Raw genomic sequence first — 11,764 nt, 5'->3', positions numbered from 1 at the left:
AGAGCGTCACTTCGACTAAGTGAAAAGACTAATCATTTATCTGGGTTACTTAGCACGAGAGTTACTAACCTTATTTTATCTCTTTATTTATTTATTTCCCTTTTGTATTCAACCTCTTCCACTTCCATTCCTGTTGTTATGAAGCTCCTTTTCTTTGCTCTCGTAGTCATTATTCCAGCAAGGTAAATATATTCAGGTGGTTTTTAAAGAGGTGTGTTGTTACCATAAATGGTTCATTGGAGGCGTTTCTGAATGTAAATGTCCCTGAACGTGTGCGAGCCTGAAGGTTAAGAACATGGGATTTATCAACACTGATTACCTACCGATGTTCTTAACCAGCAGGCTCGTGCACGTTCTCCTAATTTATGTGGAAGTCGAGTTAAAACTCAGAACATCAGCATTACAATAATGCTCATTAATCTCTCTCTCATTTCTAACATCTTAATTGGGGAAAAAAAAGTAATTTATCCTCTCGACATCCCAATGAAATGCATATTTCTGTTTGATTTCATCCCCGATTGTACAGCCCATTAGCATTCCCTCAGACTTATTTATATTTAATGTGTACCCTGAAATGACTCTTTAATTACCTTCATTAGTACTTCACCTGACTGTTCAGGCTTATAGAAATAAATTCAGATATCATCAGCATACATCGCCAATTTGTGATTTTCTCCTGCTATAGATATGCCTTTTATTTTTTGTTCTACCTTAATATATTCAGCCAGCGGTTCAATAGATAGTACGAACATCAATAGTCACAATGGATCCCCTCGTCTGATAACTTTTGAGATCTTAAAAATACATTTACATTACTCCATTAACTCTAACTCTGGCATTAGGCTGCTTGTTCATAGCTTTCAACCAGCGTATAAAGTTGGTGTGAAGTCCAAATTTACTTCAGGTTTCAAACAGATAGGTTGGTTGTTAATCTTCATGTCAAACACTTTTTTAATTCCAGCTCATCACAGACCGACTCTTTACAAACTGACAGATGTTTACAGACACTTAAATGTCTGCTGTGTCTGTTTAGCGTCTTTTTAATGTCCGTCTTTTCTCCCTTATTAAACTCTGCTAATGTTGAGAAGTTTCACTGAAGTCTGATCCAGTCAATTAGTGATATTTGATAAGGGGGCGTGTCTGTCCGTAAAAAGACTTCCTGGAAGGCTGGTCTCAAGTTTCCTCGATCCTCTGTGCTGAAAATAAGAGACCTGAGACGTCCATCAACATGGCGGCACAGAACGACTTCCGGTTCAAGCGACGAAAAATAAGAGACATGAGGAGTAGCCATTCAGATTCAGAGCAGTTAGACATTCTTCATCAAACTGATTAGAGCAAAGTTAATGTTTGTTATTTTTCTGTTATTTGAAGTCAGAATAAATTCAGTTTAATGATCTCTGAAAAATGACCTGAAGTTCTGTTAACTTTGCACCAAACAAAGAAATGTTCTTCAGAGGGACACTTTTTCATTTCCCTGTGAGGACACTTGAGATAAATCACTTGAACCTTTACATCAGTAAACGTTGAATCAGCACTTCCTCTTTCCCCTGAGTGTGTTTAGGTCTTAACATGACCTGTGCTCAGGTGTGTTGGTGGGGCGTTGCTGTCTCAGGGGGCAGAAAGCAGCTGCACCATGGACCAACAAAAACCTGCTCTAAAGTCATGGTGCAGTATTTCCATGCTATTTAAAGGCTCCATTAGTAAGATGGTGAGATGCACAGACACAGACAGGTTCACATTGTTCTTCCACAAGGCTCGTAACACACACAGGGACAGATTACACACAGCACACCTGTGAGACACTGCAGTTCATCCAGGTGGAAATAACTCTCTAAAGTGTGTTTAATGTCTGCTGTTATTTCTGTCCCAAAAGGCCGAGAAAATCAGAAACTGCTGCTGCTAGATTTAAACACAGTTTACATGAATCAACAGTAAACACATCACTCAACTGTCTCTGACATGATGATGATGCCTTCAAGGACTCTCAGTAAACACATCACTCAACTGTCTGTGACATGATGATGATGCCTTCAAGGACTCTCAGTAAACACATCACTTAACTGTCTGTGACATGATGATGATGCCTTCAAGGACTCTCAGTAAACACATCACTCAACTGTCTGTGACATGATGATGATGCCTTCAAGGACTCTCGGTAAACACATCACTCAACTGTCTGTGACATGATGATGATGCCTTCAAGGACTCTCAGTAAACACATCACTCAACTGTCTGTGACATGATGATGATGCCTTCAAGGACTCTCAGTAAACACATCACTCAACTGTCTCTGACATGATGATGATGCCTTCAAGGACTCTCGGTAAACACATCACTCAACTGTCTGTGACATGATGATGATGCCTTCAAGGACTCTCAGTAAACACATCACTCAACTGTCTCTGACATGATGATGCCTTCAAGGACTCTCGGTAAACACATCACTCAACTGTCTGTGACATGATGATGCCTTCAAGGACTCTCAGTAAACACATCACTCAACTGTCTCTGACATGATGATGCCTTCAAGGACTCTCGGTAAACACATCACTCAACTGTCTCTGACATGATGATGCCTTCAAGGACTCTCGGTAAACACGTCACTCAACTGTCTGTGACATGATGATGCCTTCAAGGACTCTCAGTAAACACATCACTCAACTGTCTCTGACATGATGATGCCTTCAAGGACTCTGTGTCCCTTTAAGCTTCAAGTCACCAACACGAGTGACCACGAGAGCTGAAAGGTGGCGTGCTACTTTACACGCCCACTTGACTTCTGAGCAGGACTGAAGTCCCTGCTGCTCTTCATACTGGATGTTCTGTATCACTGATAATCAGAATAATCATGATAACGATGATATTATATGATCAGAATAATCATGAAGTCTCTCTCAGAGTCTAATCTCTCATTTATCTCTTTTTATAGCAACAGCTGCTGGTGAGTCTTTAAAGAGAGGATCCTGTCGATCACAGAGCTGGAAGTAGCAGCTGGTGTGTTGGTGAGTCTTTAACTGGGCCGTGTTACTGGGAGACTGACGGACCAATCACAGCGCAGATGACTCTCAGTGCTGCAGTCTGAGCTGCTCTGAGATCAGCTCCACCGTCACACACAGGACCATGACCTCGGACATTTTTCTATTCTCATATTCTGAATTTAAACTGCTTCATGACTCAACGACCGAAGATGAACTCTTTGATTTGTATATAAATGTTTCTGTTGCAGCGCCACCCTGTGGACATGTGTAGTGGTGCAGGTTATTCATTGACTCATATTCACAGATAACAGTAGAAGTTGATTCCACCTGTACAAGTTAAAGTGTGAAGTTGTGCTTTTAACCACGAGTCGTTGGTCGTCTGATAATAAATCAGTCGTCTCTTTGTTGGATCAAAACAAAGAGGAGGCTTCACTGAGTTTTTAAAAGAACTACAAACAGGATGTCTGGATCCAGGTGCAGAGTCAGCACCTGAATATTTGATGTAATATGAGATGATATAAAAAGAGCTGAATAACATGCAGACTCAATCATTGATATTCATTCATCATGTCAGGGTAACAACGGACACGTTATCAAACTATCTTTATTTTTAACTTCTGATGTTTATTACACTTTGATGTTTGAACCTTCTGTTTTTATTATCTCAGGATTTTAAATAGAAATTAATTCAATCTGTGGAGGGTTTTATTTGAATAATAATTCATGTTTAGGTTCTGTTGCTGCTATCACTGCTTTCTGCCAGCAGGTGTCAGTGTTTCCACAGTTTTCTCCCAGACTGATCGATCTGAAGACATTATTTCTCTGTCTGCTCTCTGTCATTTTCTTCTCCGCTTGTATTTGAAATAAAACTTTGTTTTCCACAAAGATCCACACATTTGTCCTTCTCCCCCCTCACCTAACTCTCTACTCTTTATTTCAATCAGTAAAGGTGCGGTCTCTGTTAGTGAAAGTGTTCTGAGACAGACTCACATTTCATTCAGCTCCACAGTGTGATATTGTCCACACAAACATGCTGCTTCTACACAGAATTAGAGTAGAATGTGGTATTAAATAAATATAGTAAATTGTATAAATATATCTGATTTTTAAAGATTGTAAAATGATTTATTTCCTTTGCTTTCACATGATCACGTCTTAAGGACTCACATAGCACTGACACAGGTTCACCACCAGGGGGAGCTGCAGCATTACGCTCTCTATAATGAGACATCCAGTTGAACGTGATTACAGAGAAACAAAAGATAATGGGCCTCATTCACTAACAGAAATGTGTTTAAACCGTGTGTACGCACGTTTGAAGCACAGAATCAGGGTGCTCATCTATCAACAGTGTGTGAGCACGGATCTGTGAGTAATGAGTGTAAGAACATTCCCACGCAAAGAGTGGAATTTATCAACTTGTTCTTTTACTTAGAAATGTGTGTAAATATAAGCACAGCTCTGAGCATGCTTACACACAGAATCTAGAGGTAGAACATTGAAACTACAAATAAAAAGCACCACGAGTGTCACAGCACGCCAGAATCCATCTCAACCTAGATGCATGTTCCCAGTTTTTTTTAATTCAAAACACAATATAAGTGATTTTGTGCGGTTTGAAACAGACCCGTTGCATAATTGGTCTGAAAACCTTAAAAAGTCGTCTGTGACAGGCGTTACTTTGAAATGTTACATCATGGCTGGTTTTGCATTATTAGATGATTTGGTGAAGCGTGCGCTCCGCAGTAAGTTCAAAAGAGCACACTGATCCGTTTGGTCCAGCTTGTTCTGTTGGGAGAGCGTCACTGTTTGATTAATCCCCCAGAGAGAGCTGTGCCCCCGACCACGCTGTAAATGTTCAAGGGTGAAATTGTGGAGCAGATACTTCTGGCTTTTGTGCCGTGATGCGTTGTTATTTTTTGCACTGAACTTATTATCAAACTTCATCTTGGTGTTTTCTCCTCTGACCTGTCACCTTCTCTCATGCAGCATTTGTTCTTTTGTTAGTAACTTCGACGAAGTGAAAAGACTAATCATTTATCTGGGTCACTTAGCGCGAGAGTTACTAACCTTATTTTATCTCTTTATTTATTTATCTATTTATTTATTTATTTCCCTTTTTTATTCAACCTCTTCCACTTCCATTCCTGTTGTTATGAAGCTCCTTTTCTTTGCTCTCGTAGTCATTATTCCAGCGAGGTAAATATATTCAGGTGGTTTTTAAAGAGGTGTGTTGTTACCATAAATGGTTCATTGGAGGCGTTTCTGAATGTAAATGTCCCTGAACGTGTGCGAGCCTGCAGGTTAAGAACATGGGATTTATCAACACTGATTACCTACCGATGTGAGTACGATCGCTGTCAGCATGGTTGATAAATACAGATTTTTTCTGTACTTTAGCACATTCTAAATGTCATTTGTAAGACAGAATTTAGAACACTTTCTACTCACTGTTGATAAATGAGGCCCCTGGGCGCCTTGCCAGTGAGGAGCATTCTAACGGCCTCATTGACCTCTGCTCAGGTTAGTGCTAAGGCTTCCCCCGAATCGTCACACTCTGCCTCCTCTTCAGAGAACGTGTTGTCTGGGTTCAGGAGACACAAAGCCTCCATGCAGAGGACTGAGGAGACATCTGCACAGGTTGATGTGCATGGATTTCTTTCAGGGAAGAAAAAGTTTGCATTCAAGACAGACAGATAGACACAGATGGAAACGTGTTCTTGTTTAGTTGCTAAATTAAACCAAACATCCAAATCAGGTCAAATTTAAAGGTCACGTATTTAAAATCCACTTCACCATGTTCCTCTAGTCTGTCTACAAACCCCCCAACGATGAGAAAAGTCCATCCTCTCCGTCTTTTACCTGCTCCACTTTTCAGAAAACGTGTGCTCAAACAGGCCGTTTGGAGATTTTCCCTTCATGACATCACAAAGGGCAGTAGCCCCTCCCCCAGGTGGGTGACACTCCCACAGCTAGGTGTTTGTTCTGCCCTCTGAGTCTGCCTTCTCACCGTAAACAATAGGACATGTAGCGAGAAAGACTGAGTACACCCAAGCCCTTCCAGAGAGGGGGCGTGGTCAGACACAACTCATTTACATATTTAAAGGTACAGACACAGAAACAGCCTGTTCTGAGCAGGGCTGAAATAGAGGGGTTTAGACTTTCAGAGAGACTCTGATGACCACACAGCTTGGCCTTTTGGATTATTTGTCTTCAACACAACAGCCATACAGACCCTCACCTTACACAGCTGACTTTAAAGATTCTTCAAATCTACAAGGTTTGATTATTTTCCTTATTAATACATTTCTTTATTAATTAGTATACCCACGTGTCTCCCATCTGTGAGACCCGGGCGGTGATGGGGTGGTACACAAAATATCACTGATTATGATTTTATTGTCTTTTTGTTAGAGCAGCTGAAAAGAAGAAAAGAGATTCCTGATAGAGAGAGACATTTAAATGAATCAGTAGAAGAAGAACCTGAGTTCTGTTTTTATTACATTTTAAGAGATAAGCTCATCTCCATCGACCCCCTATTGGGGAAAATTACTAAAAAATAATTATGTTACAGCAGCTTGAAAGACAACAGTTTAAAAATAAATTTAAAGATATAAAAGGTAATATATAGATACGTTATTTACATCTACTGTTTTTGATACACATTCATGTATCAGAAAAGTATTATTGATTCGTATGTGACATAAATAATGGGAACCTTTGTGAGCGGAACCTTGATTTTCTGAACAAGAGATCGAGTCAAGTAAAAATAGGTGATGAAATATCTAAAAAGTATGTTGTAGAGAATGGAACACCACAGGGAAGTGTGATAAGTCCGATTGTATTTTTATGATAAATGATATATTTGATAATATCCCAACAGATATAGGAAGATCATTGTTTGCGGATGATGGAGCATTGTGGAAAAAAGGGAAGAATATACAATTTATTGTAAATAAAATTCAGAAAGGGATCAGTTTAGTTGAGAAGTGGGGATTAAAGTGGGGATTTGAATTTTCTGTGGAAAAAACAAAGATCATGTTCTTTTCTCGAAAGAAAATTGGGGAGAATATTGGGTTGACATTGTATGGAAATAAGGTAGAACGAGTTGACTCATTTAGTTTTTTAGGGGTATTTTTTGATGTCCGGTTGACATGGAAGGAACACATAAGGAATATTGTTGATAAATGCAAAAAAGTAATAAATGTAATGAGATGTCTTGTAGGAATGGATTGGGGAGCTGATGTTGCTGCCTTAAAATATATATATGTGGTGTTAATTAGAACTAGGATTGAGTATGGGAGTGTGGTATATGGATCTGCAGCAAAGACAACACAGTTAGAAATGATTCAGGCACAGGCTCTTAGGATATGTATTGGGGCAGTGAAATCATCTCCAATATGTGCACTTCAGGTAGAAGTAGGAGAGATGCCACTATGTTTAAGGAGGAAACAGCTATTAGCAAATTATTGGCTGAACTTGAGAGGACATGGAGATAGTCACCCAACAAAATCAGTGTGAAAGGATTGCTGGGAAAAAGAGAGAACAATCAAGTCCAGTTTTGGATGGATAGGGGATAGAGTGGCGAGAGATATGGGAGTGTATGACAAAGATATCAGTCCAACTGTTTTATGGCCACCAGTTCCAATGTGGATGCTTGAGACAGCTGAAGTAGACTTGGAGTTACTAAAGATAAAGGAAAGAAAAAGAAATGTTGATTTAGTTATTGAATTCTATGAACACATAGAACAGAGATATGGAGATCATGTACAAGTATTCACAGATGGATGTAAAGACCTGATGACAAATGCAACAGGATCAGCTGCGTTTATCCCAAAATTCAATGTTGAAGTAGTGAAGAGAACGTCAGATTTCCTGAACGTTTACACAGTAGAGTTGTACGCCATTTTAGTTGCATTAGAATGTGTTGAGCAAATGAAAGGAAGGAAAGTGCTGATATGCAGTGATTCAGTCGGCGCTTTATACAGTATTCAATCAGGATCATCTCACAGTCATCAAGATTTATTATATGAAATCATATTTACACATTCCCAGGTGGTTAAACAGGGGACAGATGTGATGTTCATGTGGGTTCCAGCACATTCAGGTATAGCAGGAAATGAAAAGGTGGACAGGTTGGCAAAGGAAGCTGTAAAGAAAGAGAGGATTGATATTAACATCAAATGATCTAAGTCAGAGGGGAAACGAGTCACATGGAGTAAAATTAAACAGGAATGGCAACAATATTAGAACAATCAGACAAAGGGAAGACATTTATACTCAATTCAGAGGGAAATAGATAAAGTCAAATACAGAGGGAGCAACAGAAGAGAGGAGGACGTAAAGACCAGGTTAAGAATCAGTCACAGTCATTTAAATAGTACTCTACATATCACTGGAAAACATCTGGTCTTTGTGAGGTACAGAAACAGTTGAACATGTAGTTATTAAATGTAGAAAGTATGTAGCACATAGACAGAACATGATGTCAGAAATGGAGAGAGAGAGGGACTCGTAAGAAGAGATTTCAAAAGTATTTTGGAGTGTGGGGAGAGAGGGAGAGGCTGAAGTTGCTTGTTTAAATCTCTCTTGAGAACAGGTTTATTGAGGAGGATTTAGGAATGTGAGTAATAATTAAATCCAGCAGATGGCAGTAATGCAACTTTTTGGATGCCAGCTGCCAATAAAATCCAAAGAAGAAGGAGCGGAACCTTTATTGTGTGTCCCGTTTTTAGGAGGTCCGACTCTATTTTGCGCTCGTGTAGAAACATCTCCTCAGGGGAATTTCAACGAAGAAGAAAGTTGTGTGTTTTCATTTCTTATTGGGTTTTATGATGTTAAAAAACGACAGAAGGTGACAGAGACATAAGAAGGGCTCTGACGAGTAGCTCCGTGGCTAACTGGTTAGCATGCTCACGGTCATGTTTGGACTCTTTAAGTCCTCTACATGGACCAGGTGTGTTAAAGGGTCGTTCACAGCATTCAGACGGAGGTGTGTGTCTCACAGCCGCAGATTTATCGTTGAAAACACGGAGGTGGTCGGAGAGCAGAGCCTCACCCCGGAGCTCAGACTGAGGCTGTTCACTCCCAGCTGCAGATTCTGGACGGAGAGACCCGAACTGTGGCCCTACGAGGACCCGTACTGGGCGATCTACTGGCCCGGAGGACAGGCGCTGTCACGGTGAGATCTCTAATATACCTGTTTCATTCACCTTTAACCTCTTTAGTAGTGACCTCACTAACAGCTGTTGGTGCAGAGCTGCTTTACATCCCCGTTGTAAATCATTCAAACGAGAAATGTCAAAGTTACTGGAAAATTATATGTACACTTTGAATTGTACAAAAATCTAGGTAACACTTTACAGGTCCGCAAATTTCGTCATAATTAGGTGATAATTAGACAAACTTTTTTTTGATTTCATTGAAATTACCCCTGAATTTCATGGGAAGTAGGTGACAATTAGCAAATAATTTATTTAAAATTAAATCACAATTCACCACAAAACGTATGGAGAATTATCCCAACATCACCGAGTAATTATATTCTGCTATTCCCAGAGAAGCAGGTGATAAATAGCTGCTAATTTGTAATTTGTAGCGGCGCGTCTCGGTGTGACCGCGGCCTCAGAGGGCAGAACAAACACCTAGCTGTGGGAGTGTCACCCACCTGGGGGAGGGGCTACTGCCCTTTGTGATGTCATGAAGGGAACATCTCCAAACGGCCTGTTTCAGCACACATTTTCTGAAAAGTGGAGCAGGCAGAAGACGGAGAGGATGGACTTTTCTCATCATTGGGGGGTTTGTAGACGGACTAGAGACACATGTTAGACTTAGAGGAACATGGGGGAGTGGGTTTAGCAGAATATGTGACCTTTAAAGTCGATAAATATGGTGTTAAAATATGAACTTTAATGCAGTTAAAATGAACAATGATTGTGGTGTTTCTCCTCACTCTGATTATATTTTCTCTTCTTTGCTGCTACGTCCACCTCCGTCACATTCGCCGGTTTGAATCTCGTCCAATCACTGAATTGTATCCACTCCTCCACTCACCTGTGCGCTGTCATTGTCTGGAGGAAACTGTAGTGACTTTTTGTATCAAATTTGGACCCAGATTAAACCTACATCCGAACCCAATGAAGCCGCAACATTTTGAAGTTCTAAATCTGTTTTCTGTTTTCTTCATGGTGTAATTGTAGTCCTTAAAGTTTGCAAAGTCCTCTTCAGAGACCGGACCTGGAGGCCAAAGAACATGAGCACAGGAAGCTGTATTCATGGAGTCATAAAGCAGTGAGCCCTTCAACTGAAGAGACTAAAACAGACAAAGATTACAGTATGTATGGCTTTGCAGGGGCGTGGGGACAAGCTTCTTCACGCCCTCTTTTCACCATCTGATCTGTTCAACTTAATCTTTATTGGTAACTTTAAGGATTCACCTTTCTGTATTGCTGTACTGAACTTTCTTTCACCCTCCCCTGAGGGCTCCTTCCTGTGTGCTCTGCTAAATGCATTTTTACCCTGAGGTGCAGCTTCAGTTTATTAAGATACAGTTTACTGAGATACATATGATTATGCAGCATGACTACTTGACATAAATGTTGATTATTAGAGAATATAAGGTACATGCATACAGATGAGACACTACAAAACACACCAGCTCCACCCAGAAACATCCTGAGTCAACCAGAACAAAGCAGAACAGTAAAATCCAGTGAGAGGACAGAGTCTCTGCAGACACAGTCACCACCACACATGTACGGAGGCCCAGAAGGGACAATGGAGCAGCTTTAGGAGAAGTCTGTATTTTATTTTGAAAAGATACCGACTCTATCTTTAATGAAGTTTTAATGAAATAAGATGATAATGATGATTTGTCCAATGAGACCACGCCTCCCAAACCGAGAATGAAGTCATAAAGACATGTTGGACGTGACACCATGAAGTTTGGACCAACTACAGGTTGATTTTTTTTTTTTTTAAATGTGCATGTGTCTTGGCTCAGTAGGAGACGTCTTAATAACGATATAAAAGCAAAAGTCCTGAGTCAATTCTTCATCTGGTTCCCTCGTCTTCTCTATTGTTCTCACTAAACTCTCTGAGCTCCAGTGTTTGACTTCAGGACTTCAGCGGCTGCTCAGTGCAGATCTTTAGTGTTGTCAGGAGGTCCAGGACCTTAGCCACCTTTTAGTGAAGGACTTCTAACACATCAGACACCTGAGACAAAGGCTCACTGTCATTTAAAGATTAGTTTGAGCAGTCGCTTCAATACGTTGAAATTATGCAACAAAGACATTAAGATAAAGGGGTGGCGATGGCCTAGTGGTTAGCTCGAGGGCCACAATGTGCAGAGACCGTAGGTTTGATTCCGACCTGTGGGCCCTGTCCTGCATGTGGGACGGAGCAGGAAGTGACTCTGGCGTCTCGTTGGTTTCACAAACCTAAACAGCTGTTTTGTTTGTTTCTGTCTCTGTGTTCAGGTTTCTCCTGGACCACCCCGTAGTGTGTCGGGGTCAGACCGTTCTGGATCTGGGCAGCGGCTGCGGAGCCTCCGCCATCGCCGCCATTCTGTGCGGTGCCGCTCATGTAGTGGCTAACGACATCGACCCTGGTAAGCATTCATTCATCTCTTACTCTACTGTGTTATTTACTCACATCATGACATAACAGCATGGACACATTTTCAGGCTCTTATTTTGATAGGAACATTAAAACATTCGCTGTATGTCGTGAACGGGTGGAAGGTTTTTTTCTCGTGTGGTTGGCTGAGGTCTCAGATGGTTGACGCA

General features: G+C 40.7%; 1 protein-coding gene and 1 long non-coding RNA gene across 12 annotated transcripts in view; one reads left to right on the top strand and one right to left on the bottom strand.

Moving 5' to 3' along the window:
- Positions 1 to 11,764, top strand: part of LOC132973511 (NACHT, LRR and PYD domains-containing protein 14-like) — a 273,451-nt gene that overhangs the window by 169,796 nt on the left and 91,891 nt on the right. The gene's annotated exons all lie outside the window — the stretch shown is intronic.
- Positions 7,170 to 8,373, bottom strand: LOC132972310 (uncharacterized). The gene is made up of 2 exons (XR_009672898.1): positions 8,024 to 8,373; positions 7,170 to 7,664 (listed from the first exon to the last, which is right to left on the bottom strand). It is a non-coding gene; the product is annotated as an uncharacterized LOC132972310 (long non-coding RNA).

This window comes from Labrus mixtus, chromosome 4 (genome assembly GCF_963584025.1).
Source record: "Labrus mixtus chromosome 4, fLabMix1.1, whole genome shotgun sequence".
Taxonomy (NCBI): domain Eukaryota; kingdom Metazoa; phylum Chordata; class Actinopteri; order Labriformes; family Labridae; genus Labrus; species Labrus mixtus.
Note: the sequence above shows the minus strand (reverse complement) of the source record. Positions and strands in the feature narration are given on the sequence as shown.